The 16,677-nt window shown below is 38.4% G+C and overlaps 1 long non-coding RNA gene across 1 annotated transcript in view; it reads left to right on the top strand.

Moving 5' to 3' along the window:
• The first annotated feature begins 703 nt into the window (after positions 1-703).
• LOC137503109 (uncharacterized) overlaps positions 704-16,677 on the top strand; it is a 38,023-nt gene continuing 22,049 nt past the window's right edge. Inside the window, exons 1-2 of the long non-coding RNA XR_011019052.1 lie at positions 704-802; positions 15,052-15,147. This is a non-coding gene — a long non-coding RNA (uncharacterized lncRNA). The remainder of the gene's footprint in view (positions 803-15,051; positions 15,148-16,677) is intronic.

Raw genomic sequence — 16,677 nt, 5'->3', positions numbered from 1 at the left:
TATGGAAGGTAAGAGTAGTTGAGGGAGACCAAGACGACGATGGTTAGACTCCATTTCTAACGATTTAAGGATAAGAGGTATGGTATAGAACAAAATGAGGCCACAGCACTAGTTGCAAATAGAGGGGATTGTGGCGACGTGCCGTTATAGTAAATTCACAGAGGCTTGTAGATTGAACGCCGAAAGGCATAACGGACTATAATGGTAATGCATGTGTCCTATATATGTATAAAAACCGTACCTACGATTTTATTTCCTTTAGTTTACGAAGAATTGGATCGTAAAGTTCAGTGAATTGATTCCTCCTTCCATGGTTATCCACATACGTTAAGACTCGCGGACCTGCTCTCGTACTTTTCTTTTCCTCACCCGGGGAGGTTCCTTCTCTGTTATATATCCTTTAAGCCAGATATAGCGACACATTAGAACCAGTGCCGCCAGTGCTTTCTTCGGTAAGTGGCGTATACTCTGTAGTTGTCACTAGTAATTTATCCTTTCTTAAATTCAGTCTGTTCTACTGAATCCTACAAATGAAATTTATTCTTCAAGAGTTCAATAAGTGATTAAACAACATTCAAATGTACCGGTACAGTTTTGTTTCGAAGTGGCTGGTATATTGTAATGTATAGCGCGTATTAGCCAGTTGTATATCTTATTCTTTTAAGTGCAGTTCGGATTTTCTTCATTGAGGAATAGTTATTTCTGTCATTTTACCGTGTGTCCGTAACCTCTACCCTATTGTCGGTAATTTTCCAGTTCAATAAATTACTTTTCCGAAATTTATAGATCTCAGTTGAGAACGGTAAGAAGTTAATACTAATCCTTCTCAGTTTCAGCATTCTATATATTTTTAATATTTAATGTTTTAATTTTCTTAAATTGTATTTTTAATGAAGCATAAAAGGTGTATACGCATATAACTAGCTTGCTTGTTTGAAATCTCCCAGCCTTTGCGTTCCAAGTGTTGGCAAGTCGTGTGTAGTAGCAATATATCGTGTATTTAAATTGAGTGGAATGAGGATTTTTTTCTGAAGAGCTACGCAGATGGTAATTTCAGAAAGAAATTAGAGTATGTAGTATATAATTTTAATTATTGTTTTGGTGTGTTATTTACCTCCGTGTGCAATTTTGTAGTGACGCTGTGATTGTTGAGTTTTTCTTTACACTGTATGCTGCGACATATGGTAGTACGGTTCGAAATCATGAGAGGTTTCCGTTAAAGATATCTGTATCTTGTAATATCAGTCTTGTTATAGAGATTCTTCTGTATCACATCATAACCCCACAACAGATATATCCGATGTTTATTCGTGATGATTTAGGTAATTCTATGGTTTACTGGTGTATAAGATCTTCAGGGGTGAGTGGCGGTGAGTTAGCATGGTGTCGAATCCCAGGATCGGCAGCCCTGAGAAACATTTACGTGGTTTCCGCATTTTATCATTAATTAACCTTAATTAATGCCGCTGCATATCTAATCTTATGCCTTTCCCATGGACTTGATAGCGGGCCGATGACCTTCGATGTTAGGCCCCTTTAAACAACAAGCATCAGCAAGAACTTGTTAGGCCTAGTGCAAAACTAAACTGCTAGCAGGAATAGAAAAGCAATCTTCAGGAATAAATTTTGGCTGTGGAAACTGTAAAAGGTAGTTACTTGAAAGTAAAACCAATGATATACCGGTACTAATAAAATGACCTGTGATGGCCAGAATAAGACAGGTGGAACAGGGTCATGGGATGGAGGAAAGGGAGGTGGAAGTAGCTTCTGCAGCTGTCAGGAAAGATAGCACTGACCAGGAGGGGAGGGCATCAAATGAGGTGGGTAGGTTGAGGCTCTGGTCATGGGGGATTCTATCGTTAGACATGTCGGGAAAGTGTGTGGAGGAAAGGGTACCAGAGTAGAGTGTTATCCAGGAATTAGGTTAAGGCAGATGTTGAGGAAAGTAGAAGAGAGGGAGGAGGGAAAGTAGAAGGTGGTAGTGTTTCACGTTGGTACTAACAACGTAAGACAGGTAGGTATAAGTACCAACATATTTGGGGATGTGAGGGATCTGGTAAATGCAGCACGGATGAAATTTAAGAAAGCAGAGATTGTTATCAGTGGAATCCTGTGTAGGAGGGATACTGACTGGAGGGTGATTGGGGATTTAAATGAGACTATGGAGTGGGTATGTGGGAAACTGGGAGTGAAATTTCTAGATCCTAATGGGTGGGTAGGAGATAGGGATCTGCGCTCAGATGGCCTTCACTTAAACCACAGTGGTACGTATAAGTTAGGAAATTTGTTTAGAAGGGTTATAGGGAGGTACATTCAGGGAAACAGAGTGGCCTAGGAGCGGTGTTAAAGGAACAGGGAACTGGAAATTGAGTGGGGATGACATAAAACTGTTAATGCTCAACTGTAGAAGTATTGTAAAGAAATGAATTGAATTAAGTAATTTAATAGATATATTCTTGCCAGATGTTGTAATAGGAGTTGAATCAAGGCTGAGAAATGATATAATGGATGCAGAAATTTTCTCACGGTTAGGAATGGTAGGAGGGGGGTATTCATTCTCGTGAAAGAAGAATTTGTAAGCTACGAAACATTTTTATTTACCGTTTTTCACCGATCATAATTACTTATTAAAAACTCCCTCATGCCTGTTTTATCAGCCATATGGAACTGCCTAACAGTCCTAATATTAATCTCTTCCTTTCTATCATATTTATTTTTATGCTTGCCATAAGACCTATCTGTGTCGGTGCGACATAAAGCAAATAACAAAAAAAGGATAACATGATGACAAGCATGATATTCTAGGGGTAAGGCTCATTTCTAAAGATAATAGGCAACTTGATGTCTTTGGAGTGTAGAGACCAGGAAAGGGTAGCGCAGATGCTGATTCAGAATTATTTGATAAGATAATCAGCTATGTGGGAAACGATATGGAAAGAAACGTGATTGTAGCGGGTGACCTCAATTTACCAAATGTCAATTGGGAAGGTAATGCGAACGACAGGAAGCATGACCAACAAATGGCAAGTAAGTTAATATGGGAAGGGCACCTGATTCAGAAAGTGATGGAACCAACTAGAGGGAAGAATATTCTGGATGTGGTGCTGGTAAAACCAGATGAGCTCTATAGAGAAACCGAAGTAACAGATGGTATTAGTGATCACGAAGCAGTTTTTGTCATAGTTAAAAATAAATATGATAGAAAGGAAGAGATTAATATTAGGACTGTTAGGCAGTTCCATATGGCTGATAAAACAGGCATGAGGGAGTTTTTAATAAGTAATTATGATCGGTGGAAAACGGTAAATAAAAATGTAAACAGTCACTGGGATGGGTTTAAAGCAATTGTTGAGGAATGTGAAAATAGGTTTGTACCTTTAAAGGTGTTAAGGAGTGGTAAAGACCCACTGTATTATAACACGGAAGTAAACAGACTAAGAAGGAGGTGCAGGTTGGAAAGAAATAGAGTTAGAAATGGCTGTGGAAGTAAGGAGAAATTGAAGGAACTTACTAGGAAATCGAATCTAGCAAAGAAGTCAGCTAAGGATAACATGACCGAGCTCGATAGCTGCAGTCGCTTAATTGCGGTCAGTATCCAGTATTCGGGAGATCGTGGGTTCAAACCCCACTGTCGGCAGCCCTGAAGATGGTTTTCCGTGGTTTCCCATTTTCACACCAGGCAAATGTTGCGGCTGTACCTTAATTAACGCCACGGCCGCTTCCTTCCCACTCCTAGCCCTTCCCTGTCCCATGGTCGCCATAAGACCTATCTGTGTCGGTGCGACATAAAGCAAATAACAAAAAAAAGGATAACATGATGGCAAGCATAATTCGTGGCCATACTAATTTTAGTGAAAAATGGAAGAGTATGTATATGTACTTTATGGCAGAAACAGGTTCCAAGAAGGAAATTCCAGGAATCATTAATGAACAAGGGGAGTGTGTATGCAAGGATCTTCAAAAGGCAGAAGTATTCAGTCAGCAGTATGTAAAGATTGTTGGTTACAAGGATAATGTCCAGATAGAGAAGTATTAAAATTTATGTATGACTGCAATGACATTTACAGTAAGATACAAAAGTTGAAAACTAGAAAAGCAGCTGGATTTGATAAGGTTTTGGGGATATACTAAAGACAATGGGTTGGGATATAGTACCATATCTGAAGTACTTGTTTGATTATTGTTTGCATGAAGGAACTTTACCAAATGAATGGAGAGTTGCTATAGTAGCCCCTGTATATAAAGGAAAGGGTGATAAACATAAAGCTGAAAATTACAGGTCAGTCAGTTTGACATGCATTGTATGTAAGTTTTGGGAAAGCATTCTTTCTGATTATATAAGACATGTTTGCAAAATTAATAACTGGTTTGATAGAAGGCAGTTTGGGTTTAGGAAAGGTTATTCTACTGAAGCCCAACTTGTAGGATTCCAGCAAGGTATAGCAGATATCCTGGATTCAGGACATCAATTGGACTGTATCGCAATTGATCTGTCTAAGGCATTTGATAGGGTAGATCATGGGAGACTATTGGCAAAAATAAGTGCAATTGGACTTGACAAAAGAATGACTGAATGGGTGGCTCTGTTTCTAGAAAACAGAACTCAGAGAATTAGAGTAGGTGAAGCTTTATCTGTCCCTGTGAAAATTAAGAGGGGAATTCCTCAAGGCAGGATGATTGGACCTTTATGTTTTCTTATATGTATCAATGATATGTGTAAAGGATTGGAATCAGAGATAATGATTTTGCAGATGATATTATTCTGTACAGAGTAATAAATAAGTTACAAGATTGTGAGCAACTGCAGAATGACCTCGATAATGTTGTGAGATGGACGGTAGGCAATGGTATGATGGAAAACGGGGATGAATGTCAGGCTGTGAGTTTCACAAATAGGAAAAGTCCTCTGAGTTTTAATTACTGCATTCACGGGGTGAAAGTTCCTTCTGGGGATCATTGTAAATACCCAGGTATTAATATAAGGAAAGATCTTCATTGGGCTAATCACATAAATATGATTGTAAATAAGGGGTACAGATCTCTGCACATGGTTATGAGAGTATTTTGAGGTTGTAGTAAGGATGTAAAGGAGAGAGCTTTATTTGTCCCTGGTGAGACCCCAACTAGAGTATGGTTCCAGTGTATTTGGACCCTTACCAGGATTACTTGATTCAGGAACTGGAAAAAATCCAAAGAAAAGCAGCTTGATTTGTTCTGGGCGATTTCCGAAAAAAGAGTGGCGTTGCAAAAATGTTGCAAAGTTTGGGCTGGGAAGACATTGGAGAAAGGAGACGAGCTGCTCGACTAAGTGGTATGTTCCGAGCTGTCAGTGGAGAGATGGCATGGGAGGACATCAGTAGATGAATAAGTTTGGATTGTGTCTTTAAAATTAGGAAAGATCACAATATGAAGATAAAGTTGGAATTCAAGAGGACAAATTGGGGCAAATATTCGTTTATAGGGAGAGGAGTTAGGGATTGGTATAACTTGCCAAAAGGAGATGTTCAATAAATTTCCAATTTCTTTGCAATCATTTAAGAAAAGGCTAGGAAAACAACAGTAGGAAATCTACCATGGCTGACTTCAATATTTTCCCCTACGTTTCAATATACAAAATACAATTGAGTATAGTTTCCTGAATTGATATATGTTTACATAGAAATCTGTTCCCTGGCAATGCATACGAGTCGACTCAATTAGCCACAGGAACGAAGCTTGTATAACCTGTAGGAAAAATTGTAGTATTCATTGGTAGTGCAGTATAATTACATTTACAGTAAAATATCACAAAGTGACTAACGAACACTGCTATTGGCTGAAATGAATTCACTGAGGCACTACTCGAGGTATTCAACACAGGCAATTTTCGTACCACCTGGGGAACAATAAAAACTGCATAATAATTAATTTAATTGTTTGACACAGAACTCCCTTCAAGGGGCGCTCTGGTAAACACCACTCGGTTGTGTCATTAGATATGACATGCGCGGAAAAATAAAGAAAGGGCACTGAAGTCAAGGTTGGTGGCATTGTTGGATGAAATGAGCTGGTAGCAGTATTGTGAAAATTTTTGTTTCCCGTTCAACAGATTCTTCTCCCTGTCTTCTGGGTTCAAAAGTGAGTCAAGACCCCCTCCATACCTGCCATGTATTCCGGTTGTTTCGTGAAATGTACGGATTTTGAGTGTGTTTTATGGCTGTACGGATGAACAACGTTATTGTACGGATTTTGAATACCCGCGCTTGGTTTCGCTTTCTGTGGTCAAATCGGATTTGTTTGACTTTCGATAGTAGCTGGTAATACGAGATGCAGTGTTTGAAATTCGACCGGTACATGTATCGATAATCACATTATCGATTATCACCGTGCTTTTGTCAAATACAGCAGAGACAATAGGCGACACTCTGCGGGGTATCCAAGGACAGCCATTAGAGCTCTATCTAGCGAGTGACGTGAGAGTTACTGATTCTGTCATAAGAGCACGTGTATTTGTTTTTGAAGTTTTTGCGTTATTTATGCGTTTGCATTAAGTTGACATAAGTAAATTGTAGCGTGTGTCATTCCTTCATATCTCCTCTCAATATGAGTGGGAAGATACATGCTGTGTTTGGCTGCAATAACTATGTAGTGCAGAAGGATTCGACGTCTTTCTTCCGTTTCCCTCGTGATAAGAGAATGTAAGTAAATATTGTGTTTGCATATATGTTCTTCCAGTTACAAAGATATTTTTATAGTACTTCCTAAACTTCTGAACTGCGCGGCCCACGTTTTAACTGGCTTAAAATATAATAAGCTTATTTTATTGTATAATGCAGCAGTTAACCTTCAGTTCCGATGTGTTGTTGTAGGTGTGATCTGTAGGTTTGATGTAATTAAGGGAAATACATATACATATGCGTGTGGCTGGTTGTGTTCCAAGTTACCCCATTTTGAATGCCGTAATGCATTGTCAAGCACTGAAGAAAATATGGGTGATTTAAAAATATACATATTTTGTTGAAACAATATGATGATGCAAATTTGCTTTACCCTAATGTAATGTAATTATTGTAAGTATTGCTTATAGGGAAAGTTTGAATGTTTTTGCTAAATTTATAGAGTTTCTTTCTGTTAGTAGGCTTCAGGTTAAAAGGAAAATTGTCTAGCTCTTAAATATACATTCATTGAATCATGTGTTTAAGGAATGTGCCGATCTTTTTGTTGTTAAGTGTTTTAATGTGATGATACAATGCTTTCAAATGAGAAAAAACAAATCTAACTGTGAAGGTTCATGCAGCAATGCTAAAGCTAAAAAAGTAATGCATAAATGAAAGATCAAACCCTTTCACTGCAGTCCATTTCACATCTTGATTATATGTCTAATTTCAGTCTTTAAATAATAACCTGTTAAATGAATCTTCATTCATTTATCCCGAATTGCTTTAGCAACTTTGTAATTAATATCTTAGTAACCTTTTCTTTCTAGACGTAATTTATTTATCCATTTCTGTATATACATTTCAATTGATATTTGAAATTAGCGGGAATTTTCAGGTCACGCCACTAGGAGCGCCACTTGCAACTTGTCTCCCAGTTTAACAAGGCTAAATCCGGAAGTGTCGCGTATTGTCTCTACTGTATTTGCTTTTGTCACCTGTTCGACCTCAACTGCTACTTCATTCAATGAGATGTTCTCAAACAAGTAGCAGGCTGCTATTTTGAAGAAAAGAGATCCGTGAAAAGTAGCAGATTGTGAATTTATAAAAAACAACTTTAGTAACTGCGTCGTGCTTCGTAGCAGCTGAAAGGCTTTGTTCGTGTGCGTGTGTAACATTGGCGGTAGTTCTGAAACTCGTGGAATTGTGTGACGAATTTCTAAGCGAGGTAGTATTGTTCTTAATGAGTTCAACTAAGAAACGATATTATCACTCTTTTCGGGAGGCATATTTTGCTTAATGTCCTTGTTTTATACGATCACGGAAATTGTTCCCTTGAAAAGAGATGAGCACTCGTCAAGATGGAACTTTGTGCAAGTATTTCATTTCAGGGGTAATTATAACACACTGTATACAGTAAAACCCCGATGCTTCGTTCTTCAGGGGGCAAGGGTAAAATGACGACGGGTGCGGGAAGATTATAAATGCGGGCTACATAAATAATAGGGGGAAAGCAAAATAATAAAATACGGGTACCCTATTGGGGCACTCTTAGTTATGCAAACATATTTTTATTATAAAAACAGCAACAATAACGGCGCGTGGCCTCCGAAGCCAGGTGCAGGTCTTTCGATTTGTAGCGTGATCTACGCGCATATGAAAATGTGGCCCTACCTAAGATGAATTCTAATGTTTAATTCGGCAAACAGACAGCCCCCGAACCTTTAGAATTAATCAAGGAAAGTTAAAATCCTTTAGGTTTAGGTTTAATTCTCTTATTCCAAATTAAAGATATACGTGGGTATTACGGCGATAACCTACATTTAGGAATAGATTCCGTAGACTCTTTGCGAACCATAGGTTGGATACCCAACACGGCGCGGCTCCCGCAGCTCAGCTCAGACGATTGCACAGAGGTTAGAAATTCAACGCGGCGCGTCTCGAATGATGTCACAGCGGCTTGTGCGAAGTTGCCAACTTAGGAACTGGTTACAAGACTAGGCTATGAGAAAAGATTATTGGTCTGGTTTGGTTAGGTCCGGCTTTTCAAGACTCTTGGGCAGAGGGCAACAAAGCGGTTAACAGGCCTCTGGCATCCCACACACTCCACAAGGTACGACGCGATTAATCACCCTGTGACTAATTAAAACCTATCTGGCGCACTGCGCGGTTTTCTGTTTTTTTAGACGACGTTGGCAGCCCTAGGCAACCTATACCAACAGAGAAAATGGTGACAAATTTCAGTTTTACGCTGCCTACGTTTTAATTCTTGTAAACAAGAATACTTCTAGGGGTCGGCTAGTGGGCCGAGGAGAAGCGTTGGCACCAGGAGTCTCGTAGTGAGGTTGCTCGTGAATGACCTGCACACAGCCCTCCAGCCTACAATAACCTTGTTCAAGACTACCAACTCCGAATCGCACGTACGTTCTCGCGTAACAGGTTGCCGCTTTTATAAGGTATGCTAACAGTATTGAACAGTCCTCCTAAATTTAAAAAACCATTGCGTATTTTTTTTCTTACGTATGATCGATCAATGCGGGAAAATTGTGACAGAGGACAAATATTTTTCGACGATCATTGCGATAAAACGATAGTTCGAGAAACGATAGATGCGTGGAAATTTAACAAAGGTTTATACGGAACATTTTTGGGACCGAATAAATTCAACGATTAATACGGGAAAACGACAGTTCCGGGAACGATGCATCGAGGTTCGATTTATTTGTCTTGTATTAGTATTGTTTATAATCTCTCCCCCTCCTTGCCGTCCTTTTTCATTATGTCTCAAGACTTACGCATGCGCGTGTTAAAGATTTTCCGCTTAGGAATCTTTCAGATTTCTCGTTTCGAAAGTTGGCTGGTATGCCCCTCAGCTTTTCTGTCTCCACCACTCCCTTCTTTCCTCGAATATTTTTTCTACTTTTACTCCACTCTTCTCTGTACTCTCTTTCACCATATCCATTCACCCCTTTCTGGGCATTCTCCAATCTCTTTCTCTGTAAATACTTACTTGGGAAGTCCATCCTCTTCCATTCTCATCATGTGTCCATACCATTTCAGCTTACTGGTCTCTATATTGCCTTTCAGTTCAGGTAATCCAATTCACTCCCGGATTTCTGTGTTTCTGATTTTATCCCTTCATGTCCTCCCTACTACTTCTCTAAGGAATTTCTTCTTGGCCTCTTGCATTCTGCTTTCATCATGTTTTGTTGTTGTCCATATGCCTGAAGCATATGTGAAAATTGGTGTGTAATACATTGGATGAAAAATTTTCTTGCATTCTTTTAGGACGTCCCAGTTACAGACTATACTTCTCACATATTGCTAAAACCCATTAGCTTGTTCAATTCTCTTTCTAATTTCTTAATTTATTTTCTCATCTTCTGCAATTATTCTCCCCGAATACTTGAAGCATTCCACAACTTCTAATGGCCTTGCATTTCCTTCAATATTCCCACTTCCTTCCCTATTGCCTCTCGTTACCACTACTATCATATACTTTTCCACATTTATTTTCATTCCACATTCCTCTATCTCATGATTCCATACAGTATCTTGTTCTTGTACTTCGATTTCATCTTCTCCCCATATTACTGTGTCACCGGCAAAGATTAAGGCCTTTGCCTCCTTGGTTCCCATTGTTTGTTGTATACTCTTGTGGATTTCATCCATGTTTGTAATGAAGTGTGGAGGGGATAATACACATACTTGTTTAAGTCCTGTTTCTATTTGAACCGGTTTGTTTGTCCTATCATAATCTTCATGCTACTTACCATTCATTTGTGGTTTTTATAACTGGTTCTGCTCCTCTCCCTGCTTTCTCTTTTATCAATGCATCCAAGACTACTTGCTGTGGTACACTGGCATATGCCTTCTCAATATCAATATATATCATCACTAAATCCTGCTTAAACTCCCATCTGTTCTCCATCATGTTATTTAGATTCAACAGATTGGAAAACTTAAAAGTTATGTCTATACTGAGTATGGAGTATGACATCATATTGGAAGTAAAACAGATAATAACTAGTACCGAGAAAAATAGAGTTCAAGCCTTTGAGATGCCATGTTATCAGAAGTTGATGAAGATCAGATGGATAGAACATGTCTCAAATAAAGAGATGGTAAATCAGCTTGATGAGAGGAGAATGGCTGGAGAGAATTGACCCTGAGAAGGAAAATTTTGATAGAAAAAATCACAAAGCACTGTGAATTTCTTCAGTTAGTTTTGAAGCTTATTGCAAAGGATAAAAATGGTAGAAAGATTCCAAGATATGGAGTGATATGCAAACGGAATAGTCACTGAATTTTCAAGAAGTTTTGTGCTTTCTGATCGCAAGTGAGGTACGTTGGATTTTTAACATGAAAGGTCTTCTTGTTGCAGTTTCAGTTCCATATAAAACTGTATGTTATATAGCTATTCATCCGATATAAGGTGTCATTTAAAACTAGGGGACTTTGATATTGACAGATATGTTAAGTTATGTTTTCCTATGGAAATGATCACTGTATTAGAAGTCATGTAAAACTGGAGGCCCTTAGTTATGAGCGTTGTATCAGTCATAGAAAACTTGAGGTCCTATACATCTGAGCACAATATCAACAGACATGTAACATTTTTGAGTTTCTTTGTATGATCATAATATTGATGGTCATGTAAAATTACATGCTTGTTGCTTAGTCTGTTGATAAATAACATAAGTAGCAATTACATCAATAAGGTAATGTATTTTTCTGGCTTATATTTCAGTGTAAGGTCATTGGAAGTAATCAACAACTCCAGTGCCTTATAACAACTTCAGTTGCTGTGTGAAATGGACCTGGAAGTAAAGATAAAAGAGGAACCAGCCTGGTTTGAAGGAACAACAAGTGCATCACTTGTAAGCTCATTCCAGATAACTTTATAGAGGTGAATAATTAGCCCTTAGTAGCTGAATAAGTTTGGCAGGGGCATAATTTTCTATGTGCTTCCTCAATATTAACACCAGCAATTACCTTTTACTGCATGAGCTCCTATGTGTAGTATGTCTCAGTTTTGTTTCTTTGCCTGGGAATGTGCCACAGCGCACTACACAAAGCTGCCAACCCATAGGAACTACAAACCACACTGTTGATGTACATCTATGGGTCAAACTAGTGAGAAAAACATCATTCATGGGACAAGGAAAGGGGTTCTGGTGGTATATGCCACCGGATAATGACCGCCCGGTGGACAGTTGGCCTCTGGCATTTACTAGGGAGACGGCAATGCATTCTATGTGTGATGGTATCATAAATTAGGATCAATGTTGGAGGCTTCATGTTGAAGGAGCCTTGGTTAGGTCCAGCTAGTGACAAAGTTGTGATTAGCAGTGTCTCAAGATTGAGGCTTCAGGGCATTTCAAGTGATAAATACCTATTGACTGACTGATGTTAATTGATTACCTCTCTTGGTTATTGAAATGGATTTCTGGAGGGTGTGTGGTCATTTCTTTATTCTGCATATGTGGTAATGGTATCTTTGTGGTATTGACATCATTTCCCATAATATTAGCCAATTGCAGTGCTAGTAGTTGCTGAGGTGCTGGAAAATGGTGGGTTCTAGATATAATTAGGTTATGGCCAGTAGCTCCCTGGCTCTCATGGAGAACATGTTTCCTCCAAAAGAAATTCCAAGTCAGATTTGCATCATTTGAACTTCTTTACAGTGACATGGATGTTGGGTGAGCACGTAGAAAAATTCTGCCTTGGAAGTTTACTGTGAGCATAGTTCATCTAAAGCAAACACCCTGGTGAATGTGGAGATGCAGTGGAAAATTTTGGAGAAGATGCAAGATATTTTTATCATCTTTCCTTGCTCTGCCTGTTGCTACTCTAATCACAGTCCATTGCAATCTTCTGTTAGTGTGGCTTTCAGTTCAATGGGTTTTCATCTGATAGCTCAGGGGGTAAACTGATGACATGCTAATTTCATGTCAGTGAGTATGATTCAGGTTAGGTCTAGAGGTATTTGAGGAAGCTGAATTACAGCATATGTCTGTGGTTTTACTCTGTTGAATGTGAATTCCTGTGCATCATTTTGGCACCTCAGAGTCTTTGAAAACCTTGACAGTTTGAAGAGAGATGTTCAATGAATAACTGTGACCTGCCAGTAATAATCTATTGTAAACACTGTGAAGTGCTAATTTACAGATGAGATATTGCCCAATAGTTGCTTAAAGATAAAATTCTGCAATTAATGAATGCTATTCTCAGAATAAATGTGTGCTTTTTGAGTTTTGAGTTACAGGCACTACAGAAGAGAATGGTGTCTGAACATATTCAAGATGTTAGTGTACTGCTGTTCAAGATCTCTACCTTTGGTATTTCTGGTTATGTCAGACTTGAACCCGGCATATGAGCACACTCCCGATCAAAAACACTAGGTTTAATATTTCTTATAATGCTACTGCTTCAAACTTGTACAGATATGAAAATTATGTTAAAGAAATGTGTGACATTATCGGAAACTGTTAGCACGTATATTAAGGTTGGGGTTGGATTAGTCTGTACTTTTTACTGTCAGTATCGAAATTACTTTGGTTTAAGGGTTGCACCTCTTCTATTTTTCCCCTCTGATTATACTGGAGGATGGTTGGCCCATTGTACTTTTTTTTAACTAATATCTTTCAACACTACTGCACCACCATTAGAACACATGTTAAAAATTATTACTCATATCGTAAATAGTGTAGAATAAGTTAACCGGGCGAGTTGGACGTGCGGTCTGGGGCACGCGGCTGTGAGCTTGCATCCGAGAGGTAGTGGGTTCGAAACCCACTGTCGGCAGCCCTGAAGATGGTTTTCCGAGGTTTCCCATTTTCACACCAGGCAAATGCTGGGGCTGTACCTTAATTAAGGCCACGGCTGCTTCCTTCCAACTCCTAAGCCTTTCCTATCACATCGTCGCCATAAGACCTATCTGTGTAGGTATGACGTAAGCAACTAGCAAAAAAAGGAGAAGAAGTTATGTCACAAATCTTTCGTCAGTGATTTTGAGACTGGATACACCAGTCTGCTAAACAAAATGTCAACACAGGTGATTACTCTGGGTTACCCTCACATCCACTATGTGCTGGAAGATATGTGTGTTAAGGAAAGAGCAGAAGCGCCTGTGGCATATGAGAGATAAAATAGCTTAAAATCTGAATGTACATTTTCTCAAAATAAGTATTTTGTTCAGACATTGAATCCATTTAGAAAAGGTGATTAGTGATTAGCTCATTTTATTCCTCGAATAAAGGTCGGACTGTATGTTATATAGAGAATAATGTCTAAGGGCTCTAGAATACATGATTTCTGAGAAAATTTTCTTTAATATGCCCCTCCTGACACCTTGAGGACTTATGGCACATTAAAAAAAATTCTCTCCTCTTTGTCATTATTGACCTCTCCTTTTTGTGCATCCTTTTCATCCATTCCTTAGTTCAAATACTGTTCTCTTCTGTATTGAATGGTTAAGCCTGTACTATATTAAATGGATTAAGTCAGTATAATCCAGAACTTTATATTTTAATTCAATTTTATTGGTAGATTAATAGAACGTAAGTTTTTGATCACAGTGCCTCCCCCTTTAGTGGCAACAAGGTTTTTATGAATCCAAGTGAGAAATTTAAAGAACTCGTAGTAGATCATAAAAGATCTTCTGAAACTGCAGATGTACACTCCAACACTGCTGACTCTCCACTGAGAGTGTCCTTATACACACAGTTCTTCACAGAACACTACATAACATTATTGTAGTAGTAAAATATTTCATTTGTGGTTGCCTTGAGTTTGGGCTACATCACATCTTTCACTCATATATGACTGTGATAACCCTGCTTCTTGTTTAATTTTTTTTTTAATTTTACACTTGGAAGCATTGAAATATGCTGTTTGAAACCGAACTGTCTTAATACTTTATGTAGCCCCTGTGAGGTCGGTGAAACCAGAGTAGAAAATGTTATTCCAATATTTCAAGGTATATTAATCTCATTTGTAATTGGTTCAAACAACTTTTAAGATTTGATTGATATGACTGTACATATATGAAAACATATCATATAATTTAGTGTTTATGCCTATGGCTGCTTCCCTCCAAATTCTGTGCAAGATGGTGCCAATTCCATCCCTGGTAGTATATATTCTGGTATGGCTAGGAAATGTTTCACATTTTATATTTTGTTCTCAGTCTCATGCTTTATCTCACATAAGGAGTGAGGAGGAACAGTAACACCATTCTCAGTACAGCCTTTAGTTAGAATAATCCTCTGCTGATAGTAATCTTCCTTAAGTATTAGTGAAATTTTGAACGTAACTGTAATACTGGCAATTAATGTATTAATATGCTTATTTGTTCGTGACTATTTTGTAGATATGTGTTATGAGTATACCTAATATATCTTATTTTCCACAGGAACATATTGAACATGTGTCAGAAGTGATAACTGTGAAAGAGGAAATTAAATCAGAGTTAACCGAGCCATGGTCAACACAGGGAAACTCTCTTGAGGTAATGTACATAATTTGATAAGCCATCGTCAGGTATTAAAAATGGTTAGAAAATGGCTCAGCAGATATCAGTGTTTGACCCTTTATTTCAGTGGACACTATTAATAGTCCTACGGAAGACATACTTTTTGATGAGATTGTTTACTTACCTAATTTTCATTTTTCCTTCAAGTTTTTCCACGACCTTGCATTATGAATTGTGCAGCAGTTAGGATTACTCCAAACACCTCTACTCTATATCATTTGGGAGCTCTTATAATTCCTACTAATACTTTAGACTTTTTAAATATTTTCCAATGCAAAGTAGCTGTAAGATACATTCTTTTGTTACTACGAGTATTACAGGGTATTTATTCTAGTTGCTTCCAAATTAAACAACTTTGTAATCTTATTGATTATATTAATTATTGATTTCTAGATAATAAAATTATTTGTTGATACAAGTTGCAGGTGATATGCCTGTTTACTGTGAGTGTTCACTTATATACCTGCTACACACATTGTAGCCATCTCATGGCAAGTGAAAAACATTCTTATTCTTCTGAATGTGTTCGTGGTATTATTAGTCCATTGTGACTTAGAATATGACTTAAACATGCAATGAATAAATAAGCCATTGAAGAGTTATCTTGCCTTTCTGCTTCATACTTCTTAAGGGATAGGATTAGTGAATAGGCCTTGTAAGTTCACCATTATTCACCTGAACAGTTGTTACATGAATGAATTTGTCACTACCAGGATCCACATTTGATCACTGTTATCGTCTACTTCACAGCGTGTGTGTCGTCTTCTTTCAGTATGATTATGTTGCTATGGGGTATTTCATTGCCCGTTTATTGAGATATTCATTTGACCATCTCTTCCAGCAGTTCTGGGTTAGGTGCTGAATATATAGCCATGCGGGCAGGGTTATGATGGGAGAGGAAGTATAATCATGGTCAAGGAGTATAGTAATTGGCTCTCCTATAAGGAACTGGGATGTAGTTAGGTAAGAAGTGTCAAAAGGGTCATCACTTAGCTTTGGCGAGAGGATGTGATATGTGTTGTAAGAGTGGTCAATTCATTGTTGTTGAAGCGATAAGAATCCGTAACTCATCTGAGGTGATATACCAGACTCTTAACAGCTGCATCCCACATTCCACCGAATTGTGGTGCTACAGGAGCGATGAAATGCCATGTCTGTCCCATGACTGCAGTTGTGTGAAGAGTTGGTTTTCTGGGGGTTGTTTTGCAGAAAGAAGTTTGTGCCATTATCGCTGTACATGTTCAGGGGTTGACCTCTATGAGAACTAAGTCAATGCAGTGCGGAGGGATGTGTTGTTGCGGTGAGATCAGATATAATGTCTGTGTAGACAGCCTTGGTAGCTGAGCTGTCTGGTCTTGTTCGACCTCACACCATTTTTGATGAGAATTGGAATGGGAATAGGTACGTTGAGGTTACATGCACCGTTTGTGTATTTCGCATTAATTGTTCTGAGGTATCTGCATTCAACTTAGAACACTTCTTTCCGTCCCCATTGCTGTTGAGATC

This window comes from Anabrus simplex, chromosome X (genome assembly GCF_040414725.1).
Source record: "Anabrus simplex isolate iqAnaSimp1 chromosome X, ASM4041472v1, whole genome shotgun sequence".
In the NCBI taxonomy this organism is placed as follows: Eukaryota; Metazoa; Arthropoda; class Insecta; order Orthoptera; family Tettigoniidae; genus Anabrus; species Anabrus simplex.
This window is presented reverse-complemented; position numbering and strand designations above follow the sequence as displayed.